This window comes from Sorex araneus, chromosome 6 (genome assembly GCF_027595985.1).
Source record: "Sorex araneus isolate mSorAra2 chromosome 6, mSorAra2.pri, whole genome shotgun sequence".
Lineage (NCBI taxonomy): Eukaryota > Metazoa > Chordata > Mammalia > Eulipotyphla > Soricidae > Sorex > Sorex araneus.
Window position 1 is genome coordinate 132,692,417 of NC_073307.1, and position 12,570 is coordinate 132,704,986.

The window sequence follows — 12,570 nt, forward strand, 5'->3', positions numbered from 1 at the left end:
ATCTCAGAGAGATGCCAGATTAAATTATAGGGAACATCTAACACTTAAAAAGAAACAGCATATTCTATTCCTGTGGTCTATAAACTGGCTCACAATAACTTGATTAGAGAAAAGTCTTGGGTAATTGGATGAAGTCAGGCTCAGAAGATTTGCTCAATAATCAATGAAATCTAGTGTTCCTATCTCTGCTCTTTCCACACTGCTTTTCTATCTATCCAAATGGCCTTTTCAAAGCTGAAGCTTCAGAGAATGAATATCAAATCCTCAAAACTGAGCTAATTTCATAAGCTTTTTGAAAGTAGATTGGATTTAACAGGGCTGTGCTTTTGGAAATGAATGGTAGATATAAATCAGAGGTAGTGGAAAGGTAGCGTTTATCTGATTTGATTTAGCAGCAATCTGGTCCAGATGGCAACGCAAAATTTAAAGATATTGAAATATATGGTTGCAGCTGGAGACTGTATAAACCTAAATATAAATAATTCAGATGTGCTTATACATTTAACAATGTCAGTTTTAAATATAGATAAGAGCCAAGACTTTAGGCTAGCATTTGAAAACGAGAAGATGACTAAATGCAGGTGCTCTTACATATGTGACCATATTTCAAGGCTTAATTTAGCTCCAATATGAATTGCAGGTAGAGTTCATCAGATGTACCTGTCTGGCCTCGGAGAGAGTGGCACAAATTGGCATAAGACTAAATTTGCTGTATGAGAAGTAAGAGTTATAACTTAATTGAATGTGACTTAGAAATGTGAAACCTTTCTACCAATGCTAGAAACACACATTTAACTTCTTTTAAAAAGAAAGATGTTTCTATGTCAGCTTGAACCAACAAAGGAAAGACATCTCCTCAAAGCATACTGGAAAAAAATTTCCAGGTGTCAGAAAGTTGAGAGAAGAGTGTTTCAATATTTTTCAATCAACAAATAGAACAGAGGTTGTCAGCTTATGCCTCTTATGACATTTCTTATGCAAAGGTGAGACGCCTTGGCACTGCCTTATGGTGTGGGGGACCACATGGTGCACCATTTCCTACTGTTGGCTGGAGGCATTGGCTCTTCTTATTTGAACAAGAAGAGCTTATTTGAGTTGTGAACCATATGTGAAAGACAAGTAAAGTGACACAGAAATATGCACCTTTCTTAGATATTGCATAAGAAGGAGGTCGATATCATATGAATATTCATAATAGAATTAAACTACTTTGGGGGGAAATAACTTTATAAAATGATTTCAATAGCTGAGATAGTGAATAAGTACATCAGGATTAAAGTGCTTTAGATCTAATTTTTCCTACCTCCCCTACTGTCTATTAAAAGTGTTTCCTTCCCTGCTTCTCCTCTTAGAATAAACTCCAGGAAAAATGTGGACACTAATCTATTTTAGAAGGAATTCCTAGTCTTCACCATCTTCGCATAGACAGCCTTTTAATTATAAAAATATTTTGATCAATCTTACTTTATCATTAACTTTAGTCAGTGTTTTTTACCTAATATTTTTCTTTGAAAAACAAGTGAGAAGATCCTACATTGGAAGAGAGGGGACCTCTCCTCTAGAACAAACTATAATTAGCTCTGTGGCCTTTGACAGGTTACTTAATCGCTCAAGAATATCTATCATATTCAATCAAGGTCTTTGGTTCTAGCTGCAGTTTAAATAGCTTAATTGACACTCTTCTCTACACAAACATTCTATTAAAATCTTGCCAGTTTCTTATTTATGTGGTTGTTTTACACATACACACACACACACAAATTTAGTTTAAGATCTTACCCTCAGCAGATAATTAAGAGAGATGAATGAGGAGGTCGAGTCGAAAGGAAGACATACAAGGCTGTCCTGGATGAGCTATAGATATGCACGATTGACTTGAAAGCAAAACTCACGTGGTGTTGGAGAAATTGGCAAAGACCATCACTTCTTTAAATCTCAGGAGAGTTCTAATGCACATAGTTTTAGTCTAATTCTAGTTCTCATGTCCAGTGGGGATACTATATTGAAAAAAAGGCAACTAAAAAGAGACAAAGGAGAAAATACCACAGGTAGAAAGAAACTAACAAGTATTATAGGGTCAGGATTCCATCATATTTTTTTAAACAGATCTCACAGCTCCCAGGAGATTTCTATTTTCTTTAAGCATTTGACTCAAGGTCTTTGAGTTCTTATATGTCAATCAAAACTTAACTGTAAGTCTTTAGACATAGGGATCTTTGTGATAGAAAGATGAGCTAACTGTGTGATTTACAAACCTCCAGACTATCCCAGTGTAGGAATTATAATCTGACCCCAACGCCTTAGGAGCTAAAATCATCTTGTCCTTGGGACTCTGTTGAAAAAAGGCAATTCCAATAGAGCACATAAAGTGTTGTGATAATGAACACACGGGGGGGGGGCATTATATAAGAAGACCCAAGGGAGTACCTAGCTAATCCTTACAAACAGAGAAGTCTTCTCTAAGGAACTGATGGCTATATTGAGATTCAAGGATTGAAGGAGAGAAGGGAAGACTGGAAATAAAAGTTAAGGATAGGGACCAGTACATGACTGAAGTATCTGTCTTATACATGTGAGGTCATCTGTGTTTGATGTTTGATTCCTGGTGCCTCCATATGTGCTGACTGCCATACTGGAAGCTCTGTTTTGTTTCTTTTTGGTTTTGTTTTTGTGTTTTTGCTTTTTGGGTCACACCCGGCAATGCGCAGGGGTTACTTTTGGCTCGGCAATCAGGAATTACTCCTAGCAGTGCTCAGGGGACTATATGGGATGCTGGGAATTGAACCTGGGCTGGCCGAGTGCAAGGAAAATGCCCTACCCACTGTGCTATTACTCCAGCCCCAGAAGCTCTGTTTTTTTGTGCTTGGTAACTCTGTTGTCAGTTTCCCCCAGTGCCACAGGCAATTTCCAGCACACCACAGCCAGATGTATATGAACATTACATATAAAGAGCACAATCTCCAGTGAGCACTGCAATTAAAACGATGTGTAAGTACTGTGGCCAGGAGTACAGAGCCCTGTCATCAGAAGTGAGAGCACTACAGTGACCCGTGGCAAGCACTACAACCAGATATGTGGCAGCATCACAACCAAAGTGTAATGCCTGGTGAGCATTTGTGCAAGCACAGGAACTAAAGAAATATGACCCCTGGCATGTTCCATAATCCAATGTGCGTCAGTGAGTACCACAACTAAATGGACAAGTACCACAACCAAGCGTATGTGAGACTCTTGGTCATCACAACAATGTCAAATGAAGAATAGAAAGGGAAGCGGGAAAAGGAAGAATAAATATAAACATGTGTCGAGGCCATCTTTCATAAATGACACGGTAGAAAGGCATTTCATGTATTACTGGTAATAGTGTAGAGGGAACATTCGGGAACTATGGACTCTCCCATTTTCACAGGCTGTTCTTTGCTGTTATCTCATTCCATCCTTATAGTCATTTTGGGGGATAGATGGTGTGTAAGGACTCGGGATAAGTTTATTCTAATATTTACAGATGCAAAAATAAAAAGGAGATTCAGACTTACAGAGCTTACGTGATTAACTCAGATCACACTTGCCAGCGGCTCCTAGCTCCAGTTTTAGTGCTCAGTCTGTCATGACACAATGAAAATCTTGTTGACTCTGCTGGATTCCTGAGGTTCAGGCGTAAGTGATCCAGGCCAGAACTTCATGCTGGGCCCTAGAACTGAAGGGCAGCCTGCCCCCATGCTTGGGATAGCACTGACCTTGCTCGGCCCACTGGCCTCCAGCCTCCACCTAAGTGCACAGATGCCCAGAGGCTTTAACTTCAAAGACATGCCAAACCCTAGAGATGCCAGCACCTGTGGTTTCTCCTGAAATCTGCACTCTCTGTGCCAGGAACCCTAACTGCCATCGAAGGAACAACTTGCTCCTGCACCTGTCCTGCTATCACTTTGGAAGAGGCTTTTGGGAAACCGAGAGTAATAGGTTATTGCTGCCTGTGGAGACTAAGAGGAGGGTTAAGAAATTATCCCAATACTGAACAACTCAGCACCTGCAATGGTCAGGTCATGACGGCCAGCAGCCTGATTCTAAGGACAAGACCTTAACCACTAAATCATACCTCATGTCACAGACTACATGGATAAAAGATTTGGTGGTGTGGGGGGTAGGGGGGCTACACTTGGATGTTTACACTTCTCTGACATGCCTTTGAGCTCCACTCTGTCTGTGCTCTATTCCTAAACCTCCAAGAAGCAGCACTTTCTTTGTGAGTAAGGAGTTACTTGTTTTGCAACAGGACTAGTCAGCACGGAACCAACCTGGAGTTTAGGGAACCTCACAAATGCTAAATTACAGAAACCCAAAACTGAGAGGCCGTTAAGTGTGGTCACTCGACCTCATACCTCTTCATCCTCAGCAATGGAAAACAAATTATCTAATGCTTCCTTTTCAGCAGGTCTGACTTTAGGGGAGAGACTCTCCAAACAATAATAGTGAGTTTTGTTGAAATATTGTATGCAATCAAAGTGAAAGTAAAGTGAAATTTATTAGTTACACAGGCGGGGAGGGGGGCTTAGGGTGGAGCAGCTAGGGGTGTGGGGGGGGTTGGGGTGTGAGGGGGCGGGGTGGAGCTATACTGGGATTCTTGGTGGTGGAATATGAGCACTGGTGAAGGGATGGGTATTCGAGCATTGTATAACTGAGATTTCAACCTGAAAACTTTGTAACTTTCCACATGGTGACTCAATAAAAAATTAAAAAAAAAACAAGGAAATGTATAAAGACTACCATTGAAAGTGCATTTTGCTTTTCCTCAAAGCAACAGAAAGTTGGGGCCAGAGCAATAGCACATCGGGTAGGGTGTCTGCCTGGCATGCGGCCGACCCAGGTTCAATCCCCGGCATCCCATATGGCCTCCCCAGCACTGCTAGGAGTAATTCCTGAGTGCAGAGCCAAGAGTAACCCCTGAGCATCGCTGGGTGTGACCCAAAAAGCTAAAATAAAATAAAAATTAAAATAAAAAAAAACCAGAAAATTTCCAAAAGCCATAATTATCATAATAAAAGTAAAACCCAAAGTTAAAGCAGCCCAATAACAAGCACTGAGTTCCTTGTCCCTTGCTGTCTTCAGACAAGTCTGGGCAGTCCTGTAAAGGAGAGTTTCTGAGAGTCCTGTAAGAGAGGATTCTGGCTTCAGCAGGAGAGGCAGATAAGAAGCTGAATACTCTGATTTCCACTGTCAATGTCCCCTGAGACTTGCCTGGATTAGTACAATAGTCTCTATGATGGTAGAGCTTCTCTAAGGGAGACCCAAAGAGCCGGTAGCAGCATTTCTTCCCGAGTTTGTGAAGGTTATGGAAAGTTATGGATATGGAAGAGACTAACATTTGAATCTGCAGACTGAATCAAGATGGTCCATGTTGATGTGGATGGGCACCAGCCAACATGCTAAGGGACCAAACTAGATGAAAGAACAAATTAATTCTCTCTGCTTGAGCTGAAAACATCAAGCTTCCCTTACGCTAAGACATCGACCCTTCTGATTCCAGCCCTTCTTCTTGGCCTAATTACAACTTTCCTGGTTTTCCAGTTCGCAAATAGTGCAGGCTGTGGAATTTCCCAGTTAACCAATTCCTATTAATTAAATTGAGCTGTATAGCTATCTCTTAATGGTTCTGTTTCTCTGGAGAATCCTGGCTAATACAGTTTCCTTGTAACTGCTGTGACTTTCAAATCCATCTCTACTCTATTTCTCACACACATGATCATTTTATTTTCTTAGACAAAAACTTCTGAAGCTATTGTCCATAGCAATTCTCAAAACCCTGGTATGGATGACCACTGGGCCCTGGACCATACCATAGTGACTTCCTGTGGAGAATGGACACAGCGAGGCTTGGCCAAGCCCTCCACTGCCTGTCAGCCATAAGCAAGTGTGGCCTTCCTTCCTTTTGCTGTGGTAAGCGCTGAAACTGTAGGAAATGTGATCTCAACATTTAAAAAGAAGAATATTTTTCTAAAATAATAAAATGGCAAGTTGATCCCCTCCACCTCTTGCATATCCCAAAACAAAAAAAGGCATGAACTCAAGAGATGCAAGAGGTCAAAAGACATTCAGCATAGCAGAACTGAGTGACAAGACAGGGAAGGTCATGCTGTAATGTGAAGGTCTGATAAAGAGTGTGAGGGTTTTTGAGTGCTAAACACAGCATATGAAAATTTTCCTCCATTTTCAGTGTCTCTATTTCCTATGCCTCTCCCACCTACTCTCACACAGTTGGAGCTTACTGAAAACTTAATAAAATAAGGCAATAGTGGACTATGAAGAGGAGTGATGCTTACCAAAGATGGTAAGAAGATCTCATGCCAAATTTTCAGGGGCAAAATTATAATAATTACACAAAACCTGGTGAATACCTAGGACCTGCAGGCTAATCTCAATTTTGCTCTGCCAATGACCTTAAAATTTCTTGTCTGATATTTATGACTGGACCCCCTGGATGTGAGAGTGACGATGAGCAGGATTTGAGGAAAAAAATTGATGGGGCAGATTTCCCGAACCCACAGGGATGCCCTATGCTTTCAATTAATCTAAATCAAACATTGTCCCTCTGTATGTACAGAATTAAAGGAAGCAAGAAGAAGATAAATAGCCTGATGAGGAGAAGAAGAAAGCCAGAAAAAATGATAATATTCCAACATGAAACTTTTCCAAGATAATGAAGCTATACAGGGTCGGTACACACATTGCCATGCCTGGAAGCAAAAGATTTGGCACCGATTTTTACCAGGTGGAAATACCCACAGTGCACACTTAGAAACTATGTCAGTTCTGCCAACTTCGAGGGAAAAGCAGGCCCCCTGAGCTTTACTTACTCTTGTGGAATAAGCACTTGCCTTAAGCAAGTCTATCAATTAGATTAGGAAAGTTACAGATTACCCAGAAAAGCTTAATTTCACCTCAAGTCAGGAAGAATATTTCCATAGTGAAAAAACAACAGGCAGAGAAGGAATTATAACATTGCATGTGGTTTAAAAGCCAAAGAAAATAGTTTTTCCCACTGTACGCTGTCAACACTTGCTGTTTCCAGACTTTATGGTATGTGCCATTCTGGTGTGTAATGGTATCTCAATTTTGATTTTCATTCCTGAACTAAGAGTGACAATGAGCACTTTCTCATATGCCTATTGGCCATTTGTATGTCTTTTGGGGGAAAGTGTCTGTTCATCTTCTTCCATTTATGAATAGGATCATTGGATTTTTTTTGTTGTTGATGTTGTTGCTAAGTTTTGAAAGTGCTTTACAGATGTTGGATATTAGCCCTTTATATTGTGTGCAAATATTTTCTTCCATTCAGTAGGGTGTCTTTTTATTATAGCCTAGGTTTCTTTTGCTGTGCAGAAGCTATAATAAAAAGACACCCTACTGTGCAGAAACTTTTTAATTTGATGTAGGCTCATTTGATTATTTTTGTTTGTGTTGTCTTTGCTTTTGTGGTCATCTATGAAAACAAAACATCTCTGTGGTGAGGTTCCTGAAGAGTTCTACCAGTTTTCTTCTATGTATTTTATGGATTATGTTCCAATCTCAAGACCTTTACAATGTCCTCTCATTTAATCTTGGTGGAAAAATATATGGAGATCACTTAAAAATAAATAAATACATAAAAACAGGAATAAAATTTGCATATAGCCAGATGATAGCATTTCTTAGCATTTACCCTCAAAACAAAAAATACCTATGTTAATTACACCACTAAATTCAAGAGCCTAGATATGGAAACAATCGAAATGTCCAGCAATGGATTAAAGGATAAAAAAATTTTTGATTATATGTACATATATATGTATGTATATATATAGTGGAATATTCTGTAGCTTTAAAAATAAAATCATGCAATTTGCTGCAACATGAATGGAACTAAAGGATATAATACTGAATGAAGTTTGTCAGAAGGAAAGGGATAGATACAGAATGATCTCTCTCTTATGTGGTACTTAAATACACACAGCGAGGTTGCAACAAAGGGCCAAAGGCAACACAACTGGAAAAATGATCTGCTGAACTGAGTTTAGGGGTTGTGATCTTGAATGGGAGGAACATTAGGGACTTTGGAGAAGGGAGGTGGATACAATGGTGATGGGTGTTGTGATGAAATTATGTATATGGGAAATCATCATTTTAAGTATTTTAAATTAATGCCTCAGTCAATAAAAAATATTCAGAGAGAGAGAGTTTGAGAGAGAGAGAGAGAGAGAGAGAGAGAGAGAAAGAGAGAAAGAGAGAGAAGAATTTTGGCTGCATTTTCTAGTAATTGCTTCTTTATACCTAGCAGCTAATCTTTTTGTTATGACAGCAAGTTTTCAAGAGTCAATAATTTAAATTACAGGAACTTTAAATTACACCTCCAAATCTGAAACAACTTGAAAGATATTACCCTCTGTGGGAGACCAAAGACAGGACAAGGTATGCATGCATGTCCTGCCTACACCTGCCCCAGAATTTTGCTATTAGGGCAAAAATTATCAGGGCACATTTAATTACAAAGTAACTCTAAGGCTGTGTATCAGTCTAACAATATGAGATTATTTTGTGGGCAATGGTAGCCAAGGGGCCTTCGGGGAGGGGGGGAGGAAGAGGGGGTGGGGGGAGGGAGAGGGGGAGGGGTTTGAATAGAGACATGGCATAATTAAATTTGCATTTTAGAAAGTTCATTCTGGGAGTGAATGGGGAGCATAGAATGGAAGGAAGGAGAGAGCAGGTAAAGAACATATAAAAAAATCTTTCCAAATTCAGGAGCTGGAGAGAGTAAAGCAGAAAGGGCACTTACCTTACTTGTAGCCAACCCAGGTTCAATCACAGCATCCTATATGGTACATGTGGGATAATTATATGTTCCCCCATCCCACCCCCATGGGGGAATCTTCAGGTGTAACTCCAAAGCAAAGCAGTAACAACAAAAGAAGAAAATCTTTTCAAATTCAGGAGCTGAAGAGAGTACAGCAGAAAGGGCACTTTGCTTACTCATAGTCAACCCAGGTTCGATCCGGGCATCCTATATGTTACCGCACGCCCTGGGGGAATCTTCAGGTGTAACCCCAAAGCAAAGCAGCACAACAAAAACAAAAGAAGATCTTTTCAAATTCAAATGCAATTATGATCTCCCTAAATGTTTAATTTGCTAAGAAATCACATATGCTATTTTCTGGCAACCACCCCTTTAGAGGCAAGGGGGCTGGCTAGAAAGATAGAAAGATCAGGAAAAAATGGAATGAATAAGGCATGCTGATGATAGTAGGACTTGGACTTAGTTGGTTGTCTAGCAAAACATACCTCTAATCCCCTATGAAAAATCAACTCGGGGTTAAATTGGCCCTCATTACCCAAGGGGTGACCACATCACCACACAAGCCCAGTAGCCTCTCTCTCTTTGTGTAAAAAGTCAAGAATGGAGAAGGTTTGGAAAACGGGTGGTGGAGACTTATTCCAGAAGTAGTTCTGTCTTAACATAGCTGGTAAAATAGTTCTGCCTGTATCCAGACCACACAGATTTTTCTCCAATTTTTAAACCTATCTCTAACCTTCCCTAAATTCATTCTTTGCCTACATTTCCAAGAGTTGACCTCTATTTTTGGCAACCCAAACCCTTTCAGCAAAGCAGTAACAGCTTTTGGTGATGTTTATGAAATATTTTTAATGTTCAAGGAAACAATAAATAGGGGCCAGAGAGATAGCACAGTGAGCAGAGTACTTGGCTTGATACCCCTTGACTTGGGTCTGATACGAGTCCCATGGACCCTGCCAGGAGTGGTCACTGGCTGCAGAGTCAGGAATAAGCCCTGAGCACTACCAGATATGGCCCAAAAACCAAAGAGTAAAAAAAAGAGAGAAAAAAAGAAAACAATAAAAATATATTCTGGAATGCCACGGATGCAGGGGTTACAATCTGTTCTCTGGGTCTCTTTTTCTCTGGAGAACTGATTCCATTTTAACACAGGTGTATGGTGAGTTTCCTGAACTCACATAAAAGGGAACCTCGGCTCCTTCATTTCTGTCTCTTTCCCCTCCAGTGGCACAGAGGTGCATATTAATGATGGCTTGGCAGCCCCCTGCCCACAAGGCTCAGGAGCATGAAAGGCCCACCTGTGTGTGTGTGATCTGTGCTATCAAAGGCCACATGAACATCCATGTGAAAGGAAATTGACACAGTGACAGAATCTGCCCCATATCAAACAGAAGGTCTTGACAAATCCTCATTAGAGAGGGCTCTGTGCTTTGGTCCCATTGAAATGCTCCTGTCTGCAAGGATCCCACAGCAAAGGTTAACGTGGTCTTGCCACCAGGTCTCAGAGCTCCTCTTTCTGTGCAGGGGATAAAGGGAGACCTTGGAATCAGCAGCGCCAGAACCTGGGCTAGCAGGAGTGCTTAATCAGCTGCCCCAGAGTCCAGACAGGAAAATCCTGCCTGCTGCCAAGGGGGTATTAATGACAGAGCCCATAAGAGGCAGTGACCTCATATCTCTCAACTTCTCTGTCAAACCCTTGTTGGCCGCAGATGAAGCAGGCAGATTGCCAGGCTGGTCACATCTGGCTGTGTCTGTAACAAAGATCAAAGTGACAGACCTGCAAGCGGGCGAGGACTACAGGCCAATTTCCTTTAGCAGCACACTGCGTGGCGCCTGGGGGAGACTCACTGAGCATCAATAAGTTTGTGGGTAAAGGGTGGAGTGGAAGAAGGGAAGGACCTGCTACTCTTCCGAACTCACGGGAAATGTCTTCCCTTTCTCCCCAGCGCAATTCCAGACCTCTGTTCCAGAGCAAAGGATCCCTCCTGTTCCCCCTGGCTCCCTATTCTCAGCCTCTGAATAGACTCCAACTTCTTGGAGTGGCAGGTTTTTCTAGCTGTCGGGGACACATTATAATCCTGGGACCCTTTGGGGAGAAAAAGGCAAGAGCTAGTAGAGCATAGACCTAGAACCCTTATTTCAGACATTTCAGCTGTATAAGTCACCTCTTGGGGTGACAATATCTTAATTTGTTCTGAGGTAGGATGAGCTCAATTTATCAAAGGGTGCTGTTGGACCATAATATCCATGCACTGGGCTCAAGAGAATCATGCCAGCCCCTTCCACTGATGTGCTGAACGTAACCTCATTTAAAGTACAGATTTGACAGAGGGTAGGCCTGACCCCCCTCCTGATGACTGTGCCTCATATCCTAACTAACATAACTTTCTTCTGGCATCATCAGAAGATAATGGGACAAAAAGACCCAGCACACACCATCAAAGTCCTGGTCACGTGCTAGAAGACCCACCTGGGAGGTGATCTCTCACTTTAACCATTTCCTGGAGCAAAACCCCACATTTCTCTGCAGATCCAACAATTCCAAACTGCCCTTTCAAATTTAATTTGTTTCAAATCTTGGAGGAGCCACAGAATTATTTCAGGATTGGAGTCAAGTGAAAACAGGTGTGCTGCTTTTTAATCCAGCCCCGTCCTCTTCAAAGAGGCCTGATTAGACACCGGATAATCAGACTGGCCATGGTGATGGAGGAGCCCCTCTGCTCTCCCAGCCAGCACTCGGCAGGAGGTGGTCCCAGATTCTTGGAGGCACCAATATAGGACCTATGACCCCGCTGACCTTTTCATGCCCCATCTAGTTGCCAAGGCAGGGGGAGAGCCTGGCTATGGTTGTCTAGCCTGGACCAGGTTTCCTCATTGCTCTGGTACAGATCAGTCTGGCTTTGAAAGACAAAGCCTTGCTGGTTCTACCTCCAACATAAACCCACATCTTGCTCTTGGATATTTCAGCATTTACTTTGGCAGTTCAACTTAGTCTGACCTTCCTGATATGTCAATATTTGGGGGAGTAAGCATGGAGAATATTTAGGAAGTTTGAAATTAAATAGAAAATTCTTCACAAAATGGAAACTTGGAGTCCAGCAAAGAACCAAACAAAACAAAGCATTACTCTAATTGTACAGTCTGGGGAAGGGGAGCTATTAGCACTCAGGGACCCCTTTAATAGTGATGGTTGCCCACTTCCTGTTGTTGAGGATTGCCTGGCTCACCGTCATGTCTGCACTCATTTATCTATATTAATTCTTTGGATCTTTTATTTCTTCTCAAGACTTTGCCATCTGGAGGTTGACACTCCCAAGCTTAAACATATATCCTATCACTGTATCACTGTCATCCCATTGCTCATCGATTTGCTCCACTGGGCACCAGTAATATCTCCATTGTGAGACTCGTTGTTAGTGTTTTTTGGCATATCGAATACACCACAGGTAGCTTGCCAGGCTCTGCCGTGGGGATGAGATACTCTCGGTAGCTTGCTGGGCTCTCTGAGAGGAGCGGAGGAATTGAAACTGGGTCGGCCGAATGCAAGGCAAACACCCTATCCACCGCATTATTCTATACCCCTCTCAAACCTAAAACTCTTAAGTCATTAGTTGATCTTCCTTCTCTTTTGAGCATCTAAAATGTTCAATCCACTGGACATTTTGTAAGTCCAGCCACTTCTTACCACTTATAACATTATCACTCTGACATAAGTCATCACAATTTTCTGCTTAAAAATGGTAGCACAC